The sequence below is a fragment of the Uloborus diversus genome, chromosome 3 (assembly GCF_026930045.1).
Source record: "Uloborus diversus isolate 005 chromosome 3, Udiv.v.3.1, whole genome shotgun sequence".
NCBI classification, from domain to species: domain Eukaryota; kingdom Metazoa; phylum Arthropoda; class Arachnida; order Araneae; family Uloboridae; genus Uloborus; species Uloborus diversus.
Window position 1 is genome coordinate 22046870 of NC_072733.1, and position 9569 is coordinate 22056438.

Consider the following 9569-nt stretch of genomic DNA (forward strand, 5'->3'; position numbering starts at 1 on the left):
GTAAAAAATTACTGATAGATTTCGAAAGGGAAAAGGTAAGACATGAAAAGAAGAAAACTTTAAACTCATATTTTGTTATGTATGCAAAAAAAAAAAAAAACGAGCTGATGTGTGCATCACATGACTTCCTTCTACACCAACTTAATATTGTTTTCCCATTATTGGCAATTTTAATGTGATTCAATTGTTAACTCTCTAAATATCACTAACAGTGGCCAAATTGTGTGTGTGTGTGTGTGTGTGTGTGTGCTTGAAACTAGATTTAAAAAATAAATAATTTTTTTTAATCGCCAAATTTGTCGCCAAGTTGGCGAAAAAAATTGGCGACCAAAAGACTGGCGATATATCACCAAGTGTCCGCCAAATTATAACACCACTTGAGTTTGCATCGAAATTAACAATGATTTCCCCCAAAAAAAGGGACAAACGCTCCCTTTAGAAACACCTGATTGCAATCAAAAGGGGAGGTGCACAACTAGACCCCACTAGGAGTCTACGTACTAAATTTAAACTTTCTAGGACATACCGTTCTTGAGGTATGCGACATACATACGCACACACACACATATACGGACGTCAAGAGAAAACTCGTTGTAATTAACTCGGGGATTGTCAAAACGTATATTTCGGGGGTCTATACGTTCTTAGTCACTTATTCACGTGTGGTCGGGTTGAAAAAAAAAATCAACATTCATTCAAGGGTGAGCAAAATGGAAATTAATGCCGATTTTTGAGTGAAATTTTTTTCGCGAAAACAATACCTCCTTTTTTGTAAAAGGAAGTAAAAAGGTTTTCGAATTTTCTGTTTTTTTTTCCTTTTAAAGTAAACAATGTTTTGAATTAAAATATGAACTAAATAAAAACGCATAAGTACATGAAAATCTTGAAGTAAAGCAAAATATTACTTTATTTCTAGCATAACAGTTAGGTTAAATCACTATGCTAGAAAACTATCACACTTGCCAAGCATCGTTCGCCCGAGATTTTAATTTTTTTTCCTTGTTATAAAACTACAACAATATTTAGCATACAAACTGTCTTTCTATAGCTGAAGAGATTTTAAAGTAAAAATACAATATTTTTATATTTTTATAAAAAAAAACAGAATGTTCTTCACTCTTTTGATTGATTTTATGTAACACTTCTGAAAAAGCGTTTCTATAGAATTGTCTACAGATTTCTATCAAAAACCTTTCTAAAGAATGTTTTCTAACATGCTCCTGATAGATTTCTACAGCAAATTTTCTAAAGGATAGTTTTATAGAAAGTCTTTGCATTTATATAGAACTCTATAAAGCGCTATAAGACATTTTTGTGTGTGGGATTCTAACCCACTTTCTCACCATTCCATCACTCGTCATGGCTTCACCGTTAAGATCTTTAACTTAACGATAAATTTCACCTTGTTTCATATTCCTTGAGCTAAAAAAGATGAATTAGAGCATGAATGTCACAGTCGGTGGGATCAGTAATTGTCTTAAACATTTTTAACAAACTAAAAACACAAAATTGAGCAGGACTGCGGATACATAGAACATAGGTCTACTTTGAAGCCTTTAATATCACATTACTAAACATTAGGACACATCTTGTACTCAAATGCAAGCCACCCAAACTCTCTTAAGAACTTCATTCATTAATTTGTTTTGAGGCTCTTTGCAAGCAGGTTCATCCTATTTAACCAACCCCTGCACTCCCCGTCAGTAATCCATACTTAGTCCAGCAGGCACGTCCGTTCCGTAATCAATTCCTCATTAGTGCTAAAGCCAACATTATTACTTCCCACCTTTACAGTAATTGAGTCTGCTTTATTAAACACTAGCTTACTACCCGGCGTTGCCCGGGTGCTTCTCAATGCAACATATCTTTTAGATAATTAAATGGAGGAATTCTATCTAAATGACAGTAAAAACCTGCATTCACACCACTCTAGGCTCAAATTTTCAAAAGACTGTAAATAGCACAGAAAGTTGAGCATTTGCAGAAAAAATAGCATCAAGTAAAAACGAAAAAGCATGAGGCATGTTATCGGGGTTATGTCAACAATGTTCTTTGGTTCTGTCGTGTCCACTGGCATGTTGTCTGCGGTTGAAACAGACGGGCGGTACATCCATTGTCTTAATGCAGAGACAAATGATTGTCTTGCATATCTTGTGGGACAACCTTTTACGTGGTGCTTCGAATACAAAAACCGTTGTGCTGTGTTTGAAGGTTTTGTATACCTCAAGACATTAAAGCATGCTGTAGTACTCTTCACATACATTTTATTCTGGAAAAAAAATCATGGAATGTCTTCCTAGAAAGAGTCGTGAGTAAAATTCAATGGCTTTTATCAATTACAAATATATGCAAAATATGACACCGTTACAATATTTTCAGATATAAAAATCATCCTCAATAGCCCAAAAGCTAAACAGATAGTCCACTGTACAGAAAATAAGGAATCCGGTCATTGTTGTTGATAGTCGTTAACGTTCCGTTTCACGGATTTTCTGGTGGTGTTTTTACTTTCAAGTGTTAGGTGGACTCATTTTATAAGTTTTTGTAAGTGTTCAGGTATGCAAGCACATTCCGTAGAAAACTATCACTAAGTATAAATAATTTCACAAAATGTGTCTGTTTGCCCTTTCTGTGTAGATTTAGTAGCATGCCATGTATTAAAATTGGATAAGTGTAAGTTGCATAAAAAGACGTACGTCAACTACATTTTATTTTCTTATATTTATGTCAAATTTATATTTTCGTAGGTGAAAATGACAGTTAGACATTAATATTGGTGTCTTGCAACGATTCAAAATTTGTCTTGATTAAAATTTTATTTCCAATTTTTAAAACCTCACACTTTTGCCGTAAATGTTGTACATGATAACTCAAACTGATGCAAGTAGTAAGAGCGCTTATTTAAGTTTGCTGCTCTAAAGTATTCCTTTGAGAATATCGAAATTTTAATTTACAGAGGCACAGTCGTGATGAGGGGTAGGAATGATTCAAATGAATAATAGTCGCCATAGATATAGTTACAGTTCTTATTTTAAGTTACATAAAGCATTAAAAATGAAGTACGTGGGCGCGAACTTATGAAACGAACTATGTAAAACCTGTCAATTGAACAGCATTATAGAAAAAGAAATAGGCGTACACATTTTGATCACTATCCGCGTCATTTTTTTTTTTTAAATTATTTGCAGGTCATGAAATTAAAAGAAAGAAAAAACACCGTCTTGTTTCTACTTGCAACTGTATAATAGACAATTCTTTTGTTTATGTTTTACAAAAGCTTGTTGCACATTCTGTTCTCCTTATCCACAGCTTTAAAACGGAGGAAATGTATTTCCACGTTTAGAAACGTAATCCAAATACTAAAAAGTTAAATTATTCAAAATTTTCTAATTCGTCAATTTAACTCAAATGTTGCTCCTAAATACAATTCTTAGTCCCCCTTCCAGCAGCAAAATGAAATACATTTTTGAGTGAACCCAACCTTAATCATGCAACATAAAGCTATCTAAATGAGAAATAGGTAAATTTCACATGCATTTAAAGTACTTAATCACCTGCCCTTTTGACTTATAGATCGTGATACAGAACTTAAGTCTCACTGGAGATTTTAATTTCTTGAAGTTTAAAGAATAATGTATTGCGATTAGTGGTTATACGTGAGATACAAATTGTTTCACCTTATTCCTCCACTGCGAACAGAGTTGCTTCTATTACACTGATACGTAACCATTTTAATCTTACAGCATTTTTTCAATGACAGTTGAATAACTAAGTGGTAAAGTAAGACAAACAACATTAGAAAAAGCACAAATTTCCCAATTACAGCAGACACGTGTTTCGACATTTCAATTCAAAAAATAATGAGCTTATGGATGAAAAGACCTATCTCATTTAGGTATTTTCTGTGCTATTTATGTAGAAAATACGGATCGAAATTTCGTTTACTGTTACGGTATTATTACTTGAAAACTTATTAGCGAAACGCGCAAGCAAGTTGAAGAAGAACCGACGGTGGTTGCGATTTAAGAACTACTGAAAGACAGCATTTCTTGTCAAACATGCTCTACGGTTGTCGCTAATCGACATTTCCGGCCATCGTTGAGGATACTTTTTGTGTTGATTGCATTTAAAATATCTCCTGGTGGTTATATGTTGCTAACCATTTTCATTTGCTTTGAACCAAGGTTCACAAATTTAACGACTACAGTTAAACTTTAAAGGAACTTCATTTCGTTCATTTTTTGCAGGCTTTTCATTCAGACCAAATTCATAACTATACGAAATCGTTCGTGTCGAAAAGAGCAATTTTATGATTAAAAATATGAACTTGAACCTCTTTGGATCTTCCTTAAATTTCAAAACCTTGTCTATATGAATTCCTGAGCAACAATTTAACTCTGTGCCAAATTTGGAAGAAATCCGACTAAAACTGTAGATTTGTATGAGGAACATACACACACACAAACACACAAACCCACAAACATACATCCATTTATATATATAGATAGATACATGTAAGGGAAAGCCTTGACCACATCCCTCTCCTTTTAAAGATAAATTCCGAATGCGCTATTGTGCATTACTCTGATTATTTTGCAATTTATTTGCTTTATTAGTACCTTTACCGCTGCTCTCGGACAGCCTGAGGCGACTTCTATTAAACCGAATTAGGTTATCGGTTATAGTTGAATCGAATTACTTAAAAGATTCGACGTAAATCAAAGAATAGTATAAAGAAAATTTATATATTGCAAATTGGTTTCATAAGGATCATAGAACATTAAATTAAATTTCTGTTTTAAGGATGAAATAGATGTGGTTTTAATAAAAGTAGTCTGATGCTGAAACAGTCAAAGATTGTACGTCAATATTGAATGCAATATTATTACCTTACTCATGTTTGCGATCAAAAATTACACGCAACCTTACTGTTGTGACTTTTATAATTAAACAATGTTTAAAAATTATAATTTAACGGTAGCATTCAAATTAAGTAGAACCATGAGTAGCATCAATGGATCCCTTGGCTTCGTAGGTCGCAGTTCAAGAAACGATGGACAGCATCATTTCTTATATCTACGGCTTTCTCGCCAAACATGCTTTAACGCTCATCGCTAAACAGCATTGACGGCCGTCGTTCAGGATACGTTTTGTGTTGATTGCATTTAAAATAGCTCCTGGTGGTTACATGTTGATAACCGTTTTCATTTGCTTTGAACCAAGGTCCACAAATTTAACGATTAAAGTTAATCTTTGAAGAAACTTCATCTAGGGCAGTTTTTTACGGGCTTTTCATTTAGACTAAATTCATAACTATACAAAAATTCGTTCGTGCAGAAAAGAGCAATTTTATGACTCAAAATATGAAATCAGACCTCTTTGGGTCTTTTTAAAATTCCAAAAACCCGCCTATATGAATTCCTGAGCAACAATTTACCTTTGTGCGAAATTTGAAAGAAATCCGACGAAAACTGTGGATTTGTATAAGGAACATACACACATACCCACAAACATACATCCATTTTTATATATATAGATTCTTGATTATTACAGTGCTCTAGTGTATAAGTTGTAAATATTCTCTCTATTCACCCGCCTTTTGTTACTGGACTCGTTCAGCTAGCGCATGCGTGTTTGCGTACATAGGAGAGCTTAAGTTCGGGTTATAGGGTTTCTAGCTCGGGCAACAGGAGGCTTAGTTGTTGTTTTTAGTATGACAGCATAACTTGCATGGCTTGCAATCTTTAAAAAATAGCTAAAAATAACTAATTCGCTCTAAATTACACTAGGCAAAAACAAGAAATTGTGCCTACATCCTGATTTAAATAGTCAAATCTTAATAATTTTGGGTAGACAAAACAAAATGTAAATTTCTTTTTTTACTAGCTTTTGTTTTCAAGCAGTAGTGGTGATTCGGGAGGCAAGGGGGGCAAAAGCCCCCTTTTATGGTTAATTAACCTCGTCGCTTTTTATGGTTAATTCTTTAATTTTATTTTCCAATTAAGAAACCAAAACTAGAAATTATAAAAAAAAAAAAAAAAAACAGAAATGTCAAAATTTTCAGAGCATAATTATTTGTTTTATTTTGTATGCCTGTTTACGAAACATTATATAGCACAAGCAGTAACTTTTAGCTTATGTATACATTGTTTAGACATTAGTAAATCAATTGTTTTACTTGAACAAGTCACACTTGTTTATTGAAATTATTACCAAGTGATTGTGACATCTCAAAATAGATTGGGGTAAAATAATGTGAATCTAATTCATGTCTAAGTGTTTGTTCGGGGAATTATTGTGTACATACATAATTCATCAAAATCTTAAGGAAAGCATGAGTTAAGTTGTTAGATTTAGTGGTAATACACATCAATTACCACTAATCTGCTCTCAAAACTAGCCCTAGCAATTTTTTTTTTTTTTTTTGGTCTTTCAGTCGCTAAAAGTCTTATGGCTTTTAGTTGTCTTTCTTTTTTTCCTTTTCTATCTGTCCCTTACCCCACTTATAACCTTCAATCGCCGCCTTTGTTTTCAAGATACACAACAGCCCACAAGAGAAAGATGAGCAGCAATCACCCATTGATTTCAAGGTAAATGTAAAAGGACCAAAAGATTCGGTGCAATAAATGTTACTAAATATAGGTTTTGTTTCGTTAAACAATGTTTATTTTTCAGAAAACAGCACTTGCTTTTAGCTATTGCTGCGAACGCTTCATTTTCGATTGCTTCCTGTACGGTAAAGAAGGATCATTTCTTGGAGCAGTACAGCAGTAATTGGAGAGCATTAACTAAGATCAATGACCTTGATATCTGCGATCCATTGTAAAAAAAAAAAAAAAAAAACATTCCCCATGCTCATCTGTCATAGTTCCATAGTTTTTAAGTAAAATATCCTAGAGGAAAGAACGTTTCAGAGACATAATTTGCCACAGACTCTCTAAAGGAGTTACTTTAACAAATGTTTTTAGTTTTCGTCTTGCAACACACCCTTAAAGTCTTCCAAGGTATTTTCCTCTTCATCTCCAAAATGTTTATCAAAAACAGTGATCTCCATAACTGTGCGTATTTGAAGGGACATTATAAATTTTCTCCTGAACCTCAGCTTCAATACATCTTTTGAATTTCCCTCTAGCATATTGGAAAATCATATCTTTGTTCATAGCTTTCAGGAATTTCTTCATTTATTCCCAGCACAATGATCTTGTGTGGAAGCAGAAATGGGTCGATCTACTAGAGGCTCATTTTGGGCATTTCTATCTTCGGAATTTAAATTTCGTGACATCCATATATGTTTTATGTAGTGAGATTTTCTCTCTCAAGGGGTTAAGGTTTAAGAGGCGGTCAGTCCCATGGAAGATGCTTCTATCCATCGGGGGAGGAAAAGAACATTAGTGAGTTGGCCACCCAACTTGGCTCTATATCTTGAAAACGAGCTAATCTCAATTTTTTATGGTGATTTTCGTGTTTAGAGCAAGGAGGATAGAAGAAAGGGGAGACGCTCAACGCAACAAAACCTGAAGCTAAAACCATAACCGGTTTTAACTCACGCGGGGAAAAGTCTACCCAAAACATTCGGCTTTGAAGGTCTTTATCAGTGCTAATTTACCTAGAATGCTGTTTAATAGTGAATATTTTCTGTTGATTTAACTAAAATGCCCGCTTGTGTTGCGTACGGGTGTACAAACAGACCGGGAAACAAGATTCCAGGGGTATCTTTCGTGCCATCGTAAAAGAATATTTAAATGTAAGGTTTAGGTATTGGAGGAAAAAATATTGAAAAAAAAAGCTATTCGCTTAGACAATTATATTCAAAATTTTTAGCTATCAATTTTATTATTTATTGTATTTATTCATAATTTGCAAAATTTGCGTTTAGTAACAAAAGTATTCCTTTTAAACCTCCACAACAACATGTTGCAATATAATGCAGTAAAATTTTTCTATGAGCCTAATTCTTTTAAACATAAAATTTCGGATAAGTAAATTTTTTTAAAAATTAGGTTTGGCACATTTCTGCCAAAAGTAGGGGGAAAAAAATATAAATGTGTCCTGGCAAAACTATTTTTTGCCCATATTTGCCAAAATGGCAAAACTAGATTTGCTTCAATTATGGGGATTGGATATAACGTGTTTAATATCATAGTAATTTTAACTGCATTCTAATAATTTTCATGTTTTTGTGCTTAAAATATTAAATTGCATCAGTGGAACAGTAATCCATTGTTTTAGTGAAATGCTTTTCTTTTTTATTTTATGAATGCAGAAAGAAAGTGGAGCGTAAAAAGCAATAAAAATCAACTCACTGACTTTGGTATGAAATATTAATCTGTCCTAACTATTAAATAAGAAATTCTCATCTTTTAATTTTTAGCAGGGAAGTAGTGCAAATTTTGCAATGCCAACAGAGTAATAAAAATTTTAAGAGGTCAACTATGATTATACACTGTAAAAAAAATCCGAAACGTTACTGATTATTTCCGTGGAACGTCTCGGGATTTCACACGTTTTCACCTATTTCCCGGTAAAAACAAGTATCTTCAGAAAAAAGTTTCCTGAATCGCTACAGATTGCACGCGTGCAGACTTTTCACTCTTGTGGAAAATATTTTTAGCAACCAGTTTAAAGATTGAATAAGCGTGTTTATTAAGTGTATCGGCCTAGGGTTGCTTACGGCCGGCCCAGGTTGACTAAGCTCCTAATGAGGGTGGAAAAAGTCAATGGATAGCTTCAGCTTTGCAAGGCAGGAATTGCAGGTAAGAGATATGGTAGGTTCCTTCTCGCATAGCTTTGGTCGTGGTCGCTCTAATTGTTATGGATCCTTCTTGAAAAATCAGGAAGATTCTAATCAATAACACTAAACCATCGTAATCCTTCGAGAAGGTTCTAGAGACATGACTAGCTTTAACAGGGGAGATTTCGCATTTCTTCAGAAAGTTTCAAAGTTAATTTCAGAAATGTTACTGAATTTTAGCGGGAAACGTTCCTGGTTTTTCCAAGATATGTTACTGGAAGAAATTGGGCACATCAGCTGCCTATTATTTTCCAGGAACGTTTCTGAATCGTTTTTACAGTGTATAGTGTGAAATATAAATGTGATAAAAATGTATAATTCATACTAAATGACATTTTATTATTGATAATTACTCCTAAAAATAGTCAAAGCTCATTCAAATTCAGTTGGATACGGTACATCAGGATATTTTTTTAAACATTGCATCGCAATATGCAAGTTTTAAATCATTATCTATTTCCCCTAGTTTACTTTAAATTGTTTTAATTATACATTTATATTAATGAAGAACCTAGTCTTGGTCTGCTTTAATTTAAGTTTCAATTGGATTATTCAAATTGTACAATTGTTGTACTTGTTTTCCCAGTTTTTGCCACTATCCTGGGAAAAATAATCCTTTGCGGGCAGGACGACCAACCTCATCAAAAATTTAAACTCTTATTCTTTTTCCAGATTTCATTTAGATTTTCAAGCTATTTAATTTTGACAGAAAATAGTCAAATAATATAGAAAATTATTTTTTTTTTCTCTAAAGAAATAATACGTTTTTTTTTTTCTC